The sequence below is a fragment of the Tiliqua scincoides genome, chromosome 3 (assembly GCF_035046505.1).
Source record: "Tiliqua scincoides isolate rTilSci1 chromosome 3, rTilSci1.hap2, whole genome shotgun sequence".
Lineage (NCBI taxonomy): Eukaryota > Metazoa > Chordata > Lepidosauria > Squamata > Scincidae > Tiliqua > Tiliqua scincoides.
The window spans coordinates 145,219,059-145,231,894 of record NC_089823.1 but is presented as its reverse complement, the minus strand read 5'-3'; the positions used below and the strand labels follow the sequence as shown (position 1 = coordinate 145,231,894).

The 12,836-nt window shown below is 43.4% G+C and overlaps 1 long non-coding RNA gene across 1 annotated transcript in view; it reads right to left on the bottom strand.

The window, feature by feature from the left end:
* Positions 1-2,229: 2,229 nt before the first annotated feature.
* Positions 2,230-12,836, bottom strand: part of LOC136645965 (uncharacterized) — a 76,554-nt gene continuing 65,947 nt past the window's right edge. The window contains exon 4 of the long non-coding RNA XR_010794178.1: positions 2,230-2,568. This is a non-coding gene — a long non-coding RNA (uncharacterized lncRNA). The remainder of the gene's footprint in view (positions 2,569-12,836) is intronic.

The following is a 12,836-nucleotide window of genomic DNA, read 5'->3' as shown; positions in this document are numbered from 1 at the left end:
TGAGGCCACCGGCAGCTCCGTGAAAGGTGATACCTTGAAGCAGCTGACAAGCCAAGCTGAGTTATTCCACCTGTTCTTTGGTGTGAGCAAAGAAGCATCTTGGCTACCCTTCAAGTGAGAGATGAAGGAGCTGCTTGTCAGCCACCATGAGAGGCAACTGAGGGCCAGAAGTGATACCAGACCATGAAAGATCCATCTGAAATGTTGTGCAGTTCTTGAAAGATAGAAACTTTCTGTTATTGTAAAAATCCCCCCAGGGATTTAGAGATAGCCTATGTGAACCACCTTGAATAAAGTCAGAGGAGTAATCCGATGACCAGAAAGTCGGTATATAAATACCAGTATTATTATTATTTATCATTATATTCCCAGCATTGCTAGGATGTCTCAAGGCCCACTTTCTTAAAGGCCAAGTTACATGTGACACTATCTTTGATGGAAGCAGTTATTTTACATCTGAAATGTAGCTGGGGGGGAATATGGAGGAAGACAGTGTGTGTGTGATGTGTATGTGCATGCAGAGAGAGGGAGGGAATGAGACAGACAAATGGACAAACTGATCAGTGGCCTGATTTTTAAAATGCAAGGTGCCGGTGTCACATAGTCAAACAGTAGTAAGATGGCTTTCATCACATCTCTTCTCTGGGTGCTTAAAATATGCAAATGAACTGGTAACTGAGGGTCAAAACATATATAATGTTAATTGCATATCTATTTACAGGGCCCTGCTTGAATGAAAAACTGTCTGGTTCTCTGTTTAAGTGAACCTCTATCTTTTTCTATTTTCGACTTTCTGGGTCTATTTAAAAAATGTTCTCTGGATCAAGAACAAGGATGAGAGCAATCCCTTTTAAAGAATAATCTGGGAGAGAAGCTTCCAATCAAACAGATTAACAGCCCAATCCTACCTAACTCTCTGCAGTGATGCAGTGCACCAATGTTGCTTCTGCTGCATCCTGCAGGGGAGTTTTGGCCTCTGAAGGCCTCCTTGAGGAAAGGGAACAAATGGGTATAGGTGGTTAAAAATGGTGGGGTTTTTTTTCTTTACTTACCTCTCCCAGTTGATTGGTCCTCTGCCAGTGGCTGCTACATATTCTTACAATATATTATAATAATTATATTATTATAGGCCCAGGCAGTCCTGGGCACCAGCAGGGGGCAAAAGTATCTGCTGACTGAATTTGTTTCAAAGCCTCCTCCCTCATTCATATACCAATATTGAACAGGCAACTACCCAGCTTGGCTGATTCCAAACTGACATGGACTTGGGGCAGCCTTTCCAAGCGCACCATCAATGCTTTCTGGTCAATGTCATCCATTGTGGTTTCTGAAGGATATTAACAGAACTGGTATAGTGTGGCCTGGGTGGGTGGGGTTTGCCTAACAGTTTAGGAAAGGGTCAAATGGCTCAACTTCCTACAGTGTAGCATTATTTTGTGAAAACTAAGCAAAACTGTAGGCAAGCAATTATTGAGGAAAAATTAGGATGCTATAACTTTTCCTAAACCAAGCTGGTAGTACAGTGAACCTTCAATTTAATGGAATAATAGGAAAGGGTTCAGTTAATGCTGAAAGTCCATTAAATCCAAATGCAATTAAGTCAATGGAGATGCACATTTGCAAAATGTAGGCAAGTAAATTTCAAAAAAGGAAGGTGTGTCCATTTCTGAAGTCTGTGAAATTGATTTCCGAAGTTTGTAGAATAAAGATCTGTTAAACTGAGGGTTCACTGTATCATAGTGATTGGTGCTGGAACCCAACTTCGACAATGACTAATCAAAGCTCAGTCCATGGACCCTAGGAAATAGTAACAGGGCAGTTTTGACACATTTTATTTTAGAAAAACAAGAACAAGAAAGGTACTTCATCTACATCTCAAACAAACACTGGAAAAATTTTCAAACATCAATTACTACATGTAAACAAGGGACTCAACATTTGTTGCCTAACTGATCACAAAACCAATTTTGTCCTAAGCTGGATAAGGTTTCTCTCCTGAGTGGATTCTCTAGTAGCTAATAAGACCACAACTCTGATGAAAGCCTTTCCATGTTCCTAGAACATATAGGGTTTTTCCCCAGTGTGGGTTCTCTGGTGGCACTTAACACTATTCAGAGTGGAGGTCATTCCACACTCCTGGCACTTATAGGGTTTCTCCCCTGTGTGGGTCCTGTGATGGCATATAAGGTTGCTGCATTTACTGAAGCTCTTTCCACTCTCCTGGCACTGATAGGATTCCCCCCCCCCTCCATGTGGGTTCTCTGGTGGTGCTTAATACACTATTCAGACTGAAGGTCATTCCACACTCCTGGCACTTATAGGGCTTCTCCCCTGTGTGGGCTCTCTGGTGGCTCTTAAGTCTGCTATTCTGACTGAAGGTGATGCCATACTCCTGGCACTTATAGAGTTTCTCCCCTGTGTGGGTTCTCTGGTGGCTCTTAAGATTACAACTCTGACTGAAGGTCTTTCCACACTCCTTGCATGTAAACAATCTCTTCTCTTTATGGGCTCTCTGCTGTGAAGACTGAGCCTGCTCCCTCTTTCTTCCATTCTGGTCCCAAATGGATGCTGTTGGAATAAGAAAGAAAATGCAGTAAAAAACCAAAGGAAGAAACAGCAGCCAGATGAGGAATTGCGATATCTTTGACCCTGGGTGCTCTAAAAATCCCTCCTGTCCACTCTGAGCCTCTTACTGGTGTTTTTCATGTTGCATTTGGCCTCTCAAGCCAGAAGTAACCGGTGATGACATCATCACCAGTTACTTCCAGTGCTATTTCCAACAGGTGGACCACGCGAAGTGGTACAGCGGAGAATAAACATTGAGAAATGATGCTCTAAGGCAATCTGCACTTCTCCCTTCCAACCAGAACTTGCAGGTGGTATTTATTATTATTATTATTATTATTATTATTATTATTATTATTATTATTATTATTATTATTATTTGCTTCCAGTTAAGCTTGGCTGTTATGTCTTTGGCATTGTAAGACTTATTACCAATGTCTGTGCCAACTGCACCTCGTCTCTGGCAATAACTCTCACTACTGAAAATACTGTTCCTCAAAGGATCACTTAATAGGATCAGGGTATCCAAGACGGGATTTGGATAGGCCTGGGTTTTCACTTTTTCTTTACACAGCTCTCATGGTCCTATGACTAACAGCTCAATCCAATGCTGGGGCAGCGCTGGTGGCCAGCACACTGCTCCGACAACAGCTATTGCAAATGTGCTGTAAGGTACATTGCAGCAGCCAGGAGGGGAGAGGCACCAGTGGAAAGGCTAGCACCGACCACTGCTGGGCCTCTAATATTGGTGGGGTAAACAGCAGGAGCACATGGAGAGCAGGTGTTTCTAGGCATGTGGAAATCAGGAAGGGGCAAAACTGGGCAGGGGACGGGCAGCTTAGGAGGGTAGTTCAGGCTTGGGAGGGGGTGGGGATGGCGGCAGAGGCTGCCACCAAATCCTATCCCCCCCCCCCGGGCCTTGGAGCCCAACACGGGTCTCCTCAGTTCTGCACCAGCTAAATAGCTGGCACAGCTCCGAGAAGACCCATCAGGGCTCGCAAGGCTGTACATGGGGTAAGGGAACTAAAGGTCCCCTTACCCTGAGGAGACATTTGGCTGCTTCCCCAGCCCAGCAGGATACAGAGGCTGCCATTTTTGTGCTGCTGTACCATGGCGCAGTGACTAGGGATAGGAACAGGCCCTGAAACATCTCAGTCCTGATGAAAGAATAAATTGCTTGTGGGGCTAAAGAAAACAGACAAAACTAGAAACAAGGCAGAGAAGCAAATACACATTCTGTTTTGACCCTGATCTGGTGGATTCTAAAGCACGCAGCCTCTGAAGTTTTAAAAGTTACCTCTCTTTACCTGAAATAACTAATGCTTTTCTTTCACCAATGGGAAATATGAAGCACTTCATGCATTTAAATCTGGAAATAGTTCCCTTGGACCTGCGTGTTTCAAAGATACGCTTCCCATAAATAACTTCAACAAATGTGACTACCATCTTTTCTTTTCCCTTATGTATTGCTAAACGATCCCCACTCAATTGTCTGACAACACATCAAAAATATCAATATCCAAATCTGCTCTACATTAACAATTGCCTAATTATTCTCTTTGAACTGATGGTGGCATGGTGACATTTTGGGGCTAATGATCCAATAGGTTATAAGAAAGGAGACATTTGGTGTCAGATTATTTGTATTAATAGTTTTATGGAACAATACAAACCACCATTGATTTTATAGCTTTTCAGTCTTGGTAAGAAGTGGTTTTCCTTGTGTTACATAAATAATCAATCAGTGCTTATGTCCTGCAGTTAATTGGCATTTAGAAGAATGCTCGGAGTACATGATACAATGTTGATGAAAAAAAGATTTCCAGTAGAGCACTGTCAGGGCAGGGTTCATCAAAAATTAGGAAAAACTAAGAAGAATTAGAAGCACATGGACCCATATATAAATGGGACTTGCTTCTGAATAGACGTGCATAGATTGCACTGAATCTACAGCCTTGCACTCACAAATAATACCTCTGTCTCCAAGGAAATGTTTTGAAGAATCTCCTGTTTTAGGGAAGTATTGCCTTTGTGACATCAGTCCTTGTGACATCACCAGTTTCTACATTGATTTCAGATGAATTTGCATGCTTAAGAACCATGGCTGCTATGGTCACAGGATGAGCAGTAGAAGAATGTGATTGAAAGAGAAAGGGATGTAAAGGACAGAGAAAAGGATCCAAGGGATAGAGAGAGAAGATGCTGGAGTCAAGAGAAAGAAAGGTGAGGCTGGGAAGGGACATGACCATTTATAAACCCATTTCCAAAGCATTCCCACCATTTGGTGGGTACTCTGTCATGAATGCCTGTTATAAACAAGACATTGGTACCAAGGCTTTGGTACCAAGACAGGAGTACACACCTAACAAGAATATCTGGAAGATGTATAAGTACATTATGACGTAGTCCTGGAAGGAGGGACTGTGGTAGTAATAACAAATGACATTGATATCAGTGATGTGAAGTCACCATTAATGACATCACAAAAATGACAAACAGGTAACCACACGGATGGACTGAACAAAGGAGGAATCACATTTCCCCAGGCATTAATTGAGCCATTCAGTGCAGAGACAATGGAACTGCAGCTTGGACGGAAACTATCTATATAATCCTATCCATCCTCTCAGGTCATCAGAAGGGGCCCTTCAAACTGTACTGTCACCAGTAGAATTGAGGGGGATGGCAGGGCAAGAAACAGGGCCTTCTTGGTAGTGACTGTGGAATTCTCTTCCCCTGGAATTGAGAACAGCTCCCTCTTTGGAGTCCTTTTGGCTGGGCCTCAAGACGTTTTTTATTTAGTGAAGCTTTTAAACCTATTTGCCACATCGGCAGGCTGGTACTTTTTTTAATGAAACATTATTTTAATTGTGATTCAATTGAGCTAATTGTGTTTTACTGTTCTAATTGTTTTTGCATTGATGTTTTAGTATTGTTTTAGTTACTACTGTATTGATATTTTAATTTGTAAGCTGCCTTGAGGACCCTTAAGGGAGGTGGAAAGGCAGGGTATGTATGTATGTACAAAAAAATAAATATCTGAACAAACTATACATCTATTGTGTTGAAAGCAGGAGAGCACAATCCTATCCTACTAGCATGATGTTGAAATGTGGAGGTGAGCAATTGGTTTTAGTAACTCTTCTCAAGGGATGCTTTGGTTAAAGAATGGTGACACTGCTGCCATCCCCCCCATTGGCTGATAAAAAAGCGAAAACGCAGTTGCTGAGATTTGCTACATAAAGGGGTGGTACCAGAAGCTGACCTGTTGAGATACTGGTCAAAGGTCCACATCCATCAGAGGCACCATTGGCTAGACTACCCCCATGAACCCTAAGTACTGGTGTCAGTAGTACCACTCAAAGAGTCATCAAGGGCAATAGGACTGGCAACTCTGATTGAAGCTATTCCAAGAGATTTTTTTTTTCCAGCTTGCTGGCAATTCCTGGAGGCCCTGTTAAAATCTCCAAGATTGCTTTCAGTAGTCAGCAAGAGTTTGATGCTGATTTCGGGAGACTCCAGATCAATCTTGGAGGGTCGCCAACCTTCAGGAGCCATCAGTGGGGGCTGTGGGAGTCCAGAAGAGGGTTTTGCTCAAGGGTCCACACCAACCTGGTGCCAACACTAGGTCTGCATTTATATGAATTCTTGTATATGAATAAAATAGAACAAAAATACTTTCTGCCTGATTGTTCAGCATAGTGTTTTCCCATTTTCTCAGTTTTTCCAATCAACCCTGCAGAAATACTTGCTGCAATTGAGGCGTATGCATAAAACTGCAGCACTGCAGGGGAAATTGCAGTTCTACAATCATGTGGCTGCAATAAACCTCTTGACTTCTATTGCTTCCTTATTTATTGGGTCCCGAACTGCAGTCAGCCAGATGCACATGTAGAATGACAAAGAACATTGCTTTTGGCTCTGTTGTGATCTGTTCCAAATTTTTTAAAAAATAGTTTATATCTGAAAAATAGTTTATATCTGAAAGTATCCATGACCCTACAGACTGCATTTTAATAAGCAATTGAGGTGTCCAGATAAAATAGTCAGATATTTCCCCACAATCAGACACTTCTTGCAATTCTCACAAGCACAGATATTTCCTACAATTAGACAATCCTTGCAATTCTCACAACACTTTTTACTGGTAAACTTGTTACCTAATGGTTGAAAACTGATTTTGAATTTCCAGAATTTTGGTTTGTACAGAAATCCACTAAAAAAATCCAGAAATCAGAAAAGTGCTGCACACGTAACCATCAAAATGCAGTTTCCTATGAGCTGGAAAGAAATGTGAACACATAAACATCTCCATTAGTTGTGAACTTTCAGAGAAAAGATGGTGGGCCACCCAGGGAAATAACTGAGTTGCTCAAGGAGTTTCTCCAAATTATATCCAAGTGTTCCGTATACTCCAGCCCTCAGCAGGTCCTGAAAGAGGTATCTGAAGGATATAGTATATACTCCACTACCCAGTTCTAGCCCATGAAAAGAAAGGACTACAGTAGAACCTACTTGCCATAACTTCAAAGAAAATCTCTTAAAACCAATAGGCTAGGCCAGATCCAGTCTTATAGTTCTTCCCATCACTATAAACACTTCCAGGTTGGTTTTGCTCCAATAGTCTGGGAACAAGAAAGTTCTTCTACTTTGTTCCCTGTAGGAGATGACAGGACTTCCTTCATCTTTGACTTGGTACGACATTGTCTTACTCAGTGGCATCGCTAGGCAGGTGCAGGGGGTGCGGGCCACACCAGGTGATGCGCACAGGGGAGGTTTGACACCGCTACTGGCCAAAAAATTTTAAATCTTGGTGTTTTCAAATAATACCATCATGTTACATATCATTTGATGCGTAATTTCATGCAGAATGCAATTAAACAAAGCACATTGAAATATCTCTATTCTATCAAAGTTATAGCAAAAAAAAAAAAAAAACCTGTGCAGTAGGGTAATGATGTATCACCACGCCCTCCGCCTGGGGCGTTGCCTGCATGGGAGTGACATGCATCCATCATGGGAGTGACATGTTGGCCTCCCGCACGAGGTGATGAAAATCCTAGTGATGCCACTGGTCTTACTCCCCAAGTCATGACAGAAGCTGTGATAAAGAGCCAAATTTATTCATCACTTAAAACATTGCTTGGGGACACCCAAGAACTTGGGCAAGTGCACTGGACTCTGATTTCATCTTTTGTGTTTCAGATCCCCATTCCATAGCATAAGCTTTTCTCAATGTTTGAAAAGCAGTTTGTGATACAGCATGGGGTCTGTCACTTAGAACCAAGTTGAAAATTCCACTGGGCATTCCCAAGTGGCTCTCTGGATTCAAGTCACAGATGGTATTGCTAGGGATATGCAGAACTGCCCTGAAAAATATCACTTCTTATAGAAACTAGGTTGATTTTCCTTGACAATTCTTAGATGTTGCACCTTGGGAGAAACCCTGGAATTTAGGTTGAAATTTACTTGGTGTGAAATTTCAGTGCCAATATTGCTCTCCTACATTATACAGAGATTGAAACTGGGAGTAATCCATTCTGACCTTGAAATCTTTTATAACTATTCAGTGAAATTTGGAGCAGCTACTATAAATAACCACGTCAACATTATGATGTTCATCAGACAGGCAGAAAATAAAATTTAAAGCTCACATCCCATCCCTGTCATACTAGATGAACACAGCCCTCTATCCCTTCCAAAGAAATTAGGAAGACATAAAAGAAATCCTTCCCATTACAGCAACAGTAGTACATAAATAACTGGCTCACAATGGCTATTCAGTTAGTTACAGCAAAGTCAGGGCAGTGATTTATTGCAAGACGAAGCTAAAGGTTAATAAGCTCCAGCATCTCTTCCTAAAGTATTTTTTTAGTCCTGCACTGTAAAGGGGATATCAACATTATAAACTAATGACAATATCTTTGTTCAAGAAGTTTGTATTTTTCAAGTGTTCATTGGCATAATCTAGAAGTAAAAGTCTACCCTGCTCAGAAACCTGCAGATACACACATATTATAGTATGTGCTTGGAGAAAGGATCATCCAAATAGCTGTGCACCGGTATGGCCCATACATGACACAACATCACAAACTCCCCCAAAGTGGCTTGAGAAGTGGAATGTTGAGATGTTAATGAATGTTTCAAGTCAGATGGCTCTAAGTCTGACTGATTTCAATGTGCTTCCAAAGTAATACGCTGTACTGTGGGTGCATTCTGAGCAGAGGAAGAAGTATGAGAGGTGAATATGAGCTCAACTTGGTATGATGCACATTCGCCACCAGAATGGGGATGAGCAGTTGTCTGCAGGCATTCTAGTTCGGGCAGGCAGTTTACTGCCCAATCCTATCCCCCACCACTGGAGCTGATGCAGCCATGCTGGTGGAACACCCATGGTATCCAATGGTAACCCTGCTAACTGGGTAAGAGGCACTTTTTCAAGTGGGTGCTCCTCTTTTATTTAGCAGGGGGAGAGTAACTGGCCCACCTCTCCCCAGCACTGTCTGTTCTAGTGGCTGTCTGCTGGTATTCCTTTGCATCTTTTTAGACTGTGAGCCCTTTTGGGACAGGGAGCCATTAGATATTTGATTTTCTCTGTAAACCGCTTTGTGAACTTTTTGTTGAAAAGCGGTATATAAATACTGTTGTTGTTGGTGGTGGGCAATCAAGCCTGCCAGAGGTAAATAATATTTTAAATAAAATATTTTAAATATTTAATATTTATATATAGAGAGCAGGGGTCTCCAAACCCCAGCCGGGGGCCCAGATAAGGCCCACAGCAAGCCTCTTTCCAGCTCGCAGCCAACCTCTTGACCCCTGAAAGCCTCTGCCCCACTCAACTGAACGTGACCAGAACTGCTCTGATTGTGTCTGGAGGGTGTTCTGAGGGCCAGAGAGGTTCAGTGAATGAGCCCATTCATTCATTTATTCACTCACCTAAGTTCCATCTCTAATTTATTTATTTAAATTTTTTTCCCAGCCCTCCACACCATGCCAGATATTTGATGCAGCCCTCTGGCCAAAAAGTTTGGAGACCCCCGATTTAGAAGGTGGGGAGAAGGCGTGCCAGGGGAGGGAGCGGGGCAGGAGGAGGAGGAACCTGAGCTCCATGTCAGGCCCCATGGCCCAACACGGAGCTCTCCGATTCTGCGGCAGTTTCAGAGCTGCCGTAGAATCGAATAGCTCCATTGCAGGGCTACTTCCTTTACTTGAGGGAAGGAAACAAATTACCCCTTCTCCCGAGGAGGCAGCGGCAGCTGCCAGGGGCGTGCTGGATGCTGCAGCAGACGTTTTCACTGCTGCGGTAGCCCTGTGCTCTGGGCAGCTCAAAATTGGGCTGCAAGGGCCCAATCCTATCCAATTTTCCAGCACTGGTGAAACCGCAATGCAGCCACAAGGTAAGGGAACAAATGTTCCTTTACTTTGAGGAGGCCTCTGTGACTGCTCCCCTACCACAAGATGCAGTGCATGCCCCATTGGCACAGCTGCACCAGCACTGGAAAATTGGATAGCATTCGGCTCTAAGTTATTTATGCTTAGGTTTGCCTATTGAATGAATCCTATAAATATTTGCACTAATGTGAGGTGGGTGTAAATGTTTTCATCTCCATTAGTTGGCATTACTCACCTTCTTCACACTCCAACAGATTGGAAATGAAGGGCAGGTTGAGTCTTGTGGACTACACTCAAATTCAGATATACAGTTACTATATAGTTGAAAATGTTCTTTTCTTTACACCCACTCTGAGAATGGCCTACGGTAATTTTAAAAACCTGCATATTCCCTTGTTTGCTTTGAATATTTGTGCTGTATTTGCTCAACCTATAATTGTATCCTTTGTTTGTTAAGTGATAGCCACCATACTGGACTATCTAGTATGAAATAGCCTCCTTCTGAATTTGTCTCTCCTCTTTTACAACAGCTCCATCACAATCAAACAGTATTAGAATACCAAAGGCATCAGCACTGTGTGCTGTAAAAAAAATTATATATATATATATATATATATATATATATATATATATATATATATACACACACACACACACACACACACACACACACACACACACACACACTACAAAATTATGTGGATGCTTATTTTGTTTTACTTCTGGGTAAACCAAACCTCTGGGCTACGCTGATTTAAACCTGAATGCTACAGGGTCTCAGTACCATGGCAACTGAGAGAGACAGAATGGGACCCACCAGTGGGCCATGACGCAATTTTTGGCAGTTCACAAAACTGACAGGGCAGATTAGGCTATGTGCATCAAGGGTTAAACAAGCTGCTACTGTGGGGAGCACTGCTGCTCAATCACTATTATAGCCACACTCCTTGGCATTTATAAATCAGGCAGCAGTCACTAGTGCCTCTGAGAACCACTGGTGTAGTGGTTGGGGAGTTGCACTTAGACCTGGAAGATCCAGGTACAAATCCCCATGAAGCCATGAAGCTGGGTGACCTTGGGCCATGGGAAGCCCAATCCTAACTTGTGCTGGAGAAGGCAGGCCAGTGGGCCTGCACTGCATCCACCACAAGGTTGGGGCCAACGCGCACAACCCGAGGCAAGGGGGAACTTTTCCCCTTACCCCAGCGAGAGCCAATGTGGCACCAATAGGTCTATTCAGTCTATTCCTCAGGAGGTGGCACAGATCCAAGCAGAATGGAACAGCATGGAGCCACTCTGCGCTGCCCAGGAAACAGGCTAGGCTCTGCCATAACTGCTGGGTCATGGCCCCGCCTCCCGCTCACCGCCCTCCACCCGCCCTCCCCCTGGAATGCTCCTCCTGCCTCCTTCCCACCCTCCCCACACACACATCCCCAGACCCCTACCTTGGCTGATGCAATCTTACCTTGCCAGGCCTGGATCTGGTGTGGGGAGGCCAGTGCAACTAATGACTCTTGATGACGCAAACATGCCTTACAGCACATTTGCAACATCTCCGGGTCGGTGCAAGTGACTTGCACCAGCCCAACCTGGGGATTAGGATTGCACCCTTACTATCTCTTAGCCTCACCTACCTCACAGGGTTGCTGTGAGGGCAAAAGGAGAGGAGAAACTGTAGGGGGAAGGATGGTATAAAAATTGTGAAAAATAAACACAGTCTTGCAATTCTGCTCTCCAAGGTTTCAGAAAGGAATTTTGTTTTGCCGTACCTGAAGACGCCAAATTGAACCCAGGACCTGTTTCACACACTGCCTCTGGTGTACAATTTTATTGTACTATCTGCATTTCTGTTTTGGCAAATGCCCACGTCAGGCCCATTGCCTTGTCTGCCTGCTGTGTGCCACAGAAGGCCTAGAAGTGGAGCTCTGGAAGACCAGAATCCCATTCATGGGGATAAAACATTTCATATTTATTCTCCCATAGAATAAATAATTTCTAGAGAGTATTGATTTTATAGTCTGCATGCATATCTTTTTGTCCTCATTTTGATTTGCACTAGTTTTGCATTTTGGATTCATTTTTTGCCACTCTCCGCTATTTTTTTTTTTTTAGTGGTCACACCATTGTGATTTATTAAGGTTTAATTGTGATGACTGCTTGGCTGCATTAAGTATATTTATGCTGAAGTCATGAACAGAAAACACAGATGTCCCTGTTGCTTTAGATGAGGCCCAAATCAAGGAACCTTGAATAAAAGACCCCAAACTAGTTCAACAAACAGGTTCAAGATATTTAGTATACTATGCTTGATCTGAGTGGTTTGGTCAATAGATTTCTGGGATGGGTTTGACCAGGGTTTAAACTTACTCTCAGCTAGGATAGTCAAGAGTGAATTCAGGGTGTAGCACACCCCTCACACTCTGCTTCCTTCCAGGGGTAGAAGGTCAACATTTCGGGGTTTGGGGACAGACATCTCCTGACTTGTGGGGCCTCCCTTCCCCACAATAACTACACTTACATGAAGCTCCTACTCAACAACTAGGTTTATTCCTCTGGATAACACAATTAAAATAACACAATTCTCTGGGGGGGAAAAAGGGAGTTGAATCTGACTACCTATTTGCACCCCCTTGTAAACCCCAAGCATTGACCTCTGGAGTCCATCAGGGATTCTTGGTTGTGGCTGTTCAGGTTGAGTTCCACCAATGAGGAAGGGTTGGGTGGCATTCACGGCTGGCTAGTCTTGCCCCTTGGGGCCAAGTGGGATGCCCAGTGGCAGAGGATGGGCTATTACTATGTAGTCTTGGCCCAAAGACAGCCACAGCTGGGCAGCAAACTCTCCTTCCCCCGGCATAAGCCATGCTGTCCTGCCCCCAACC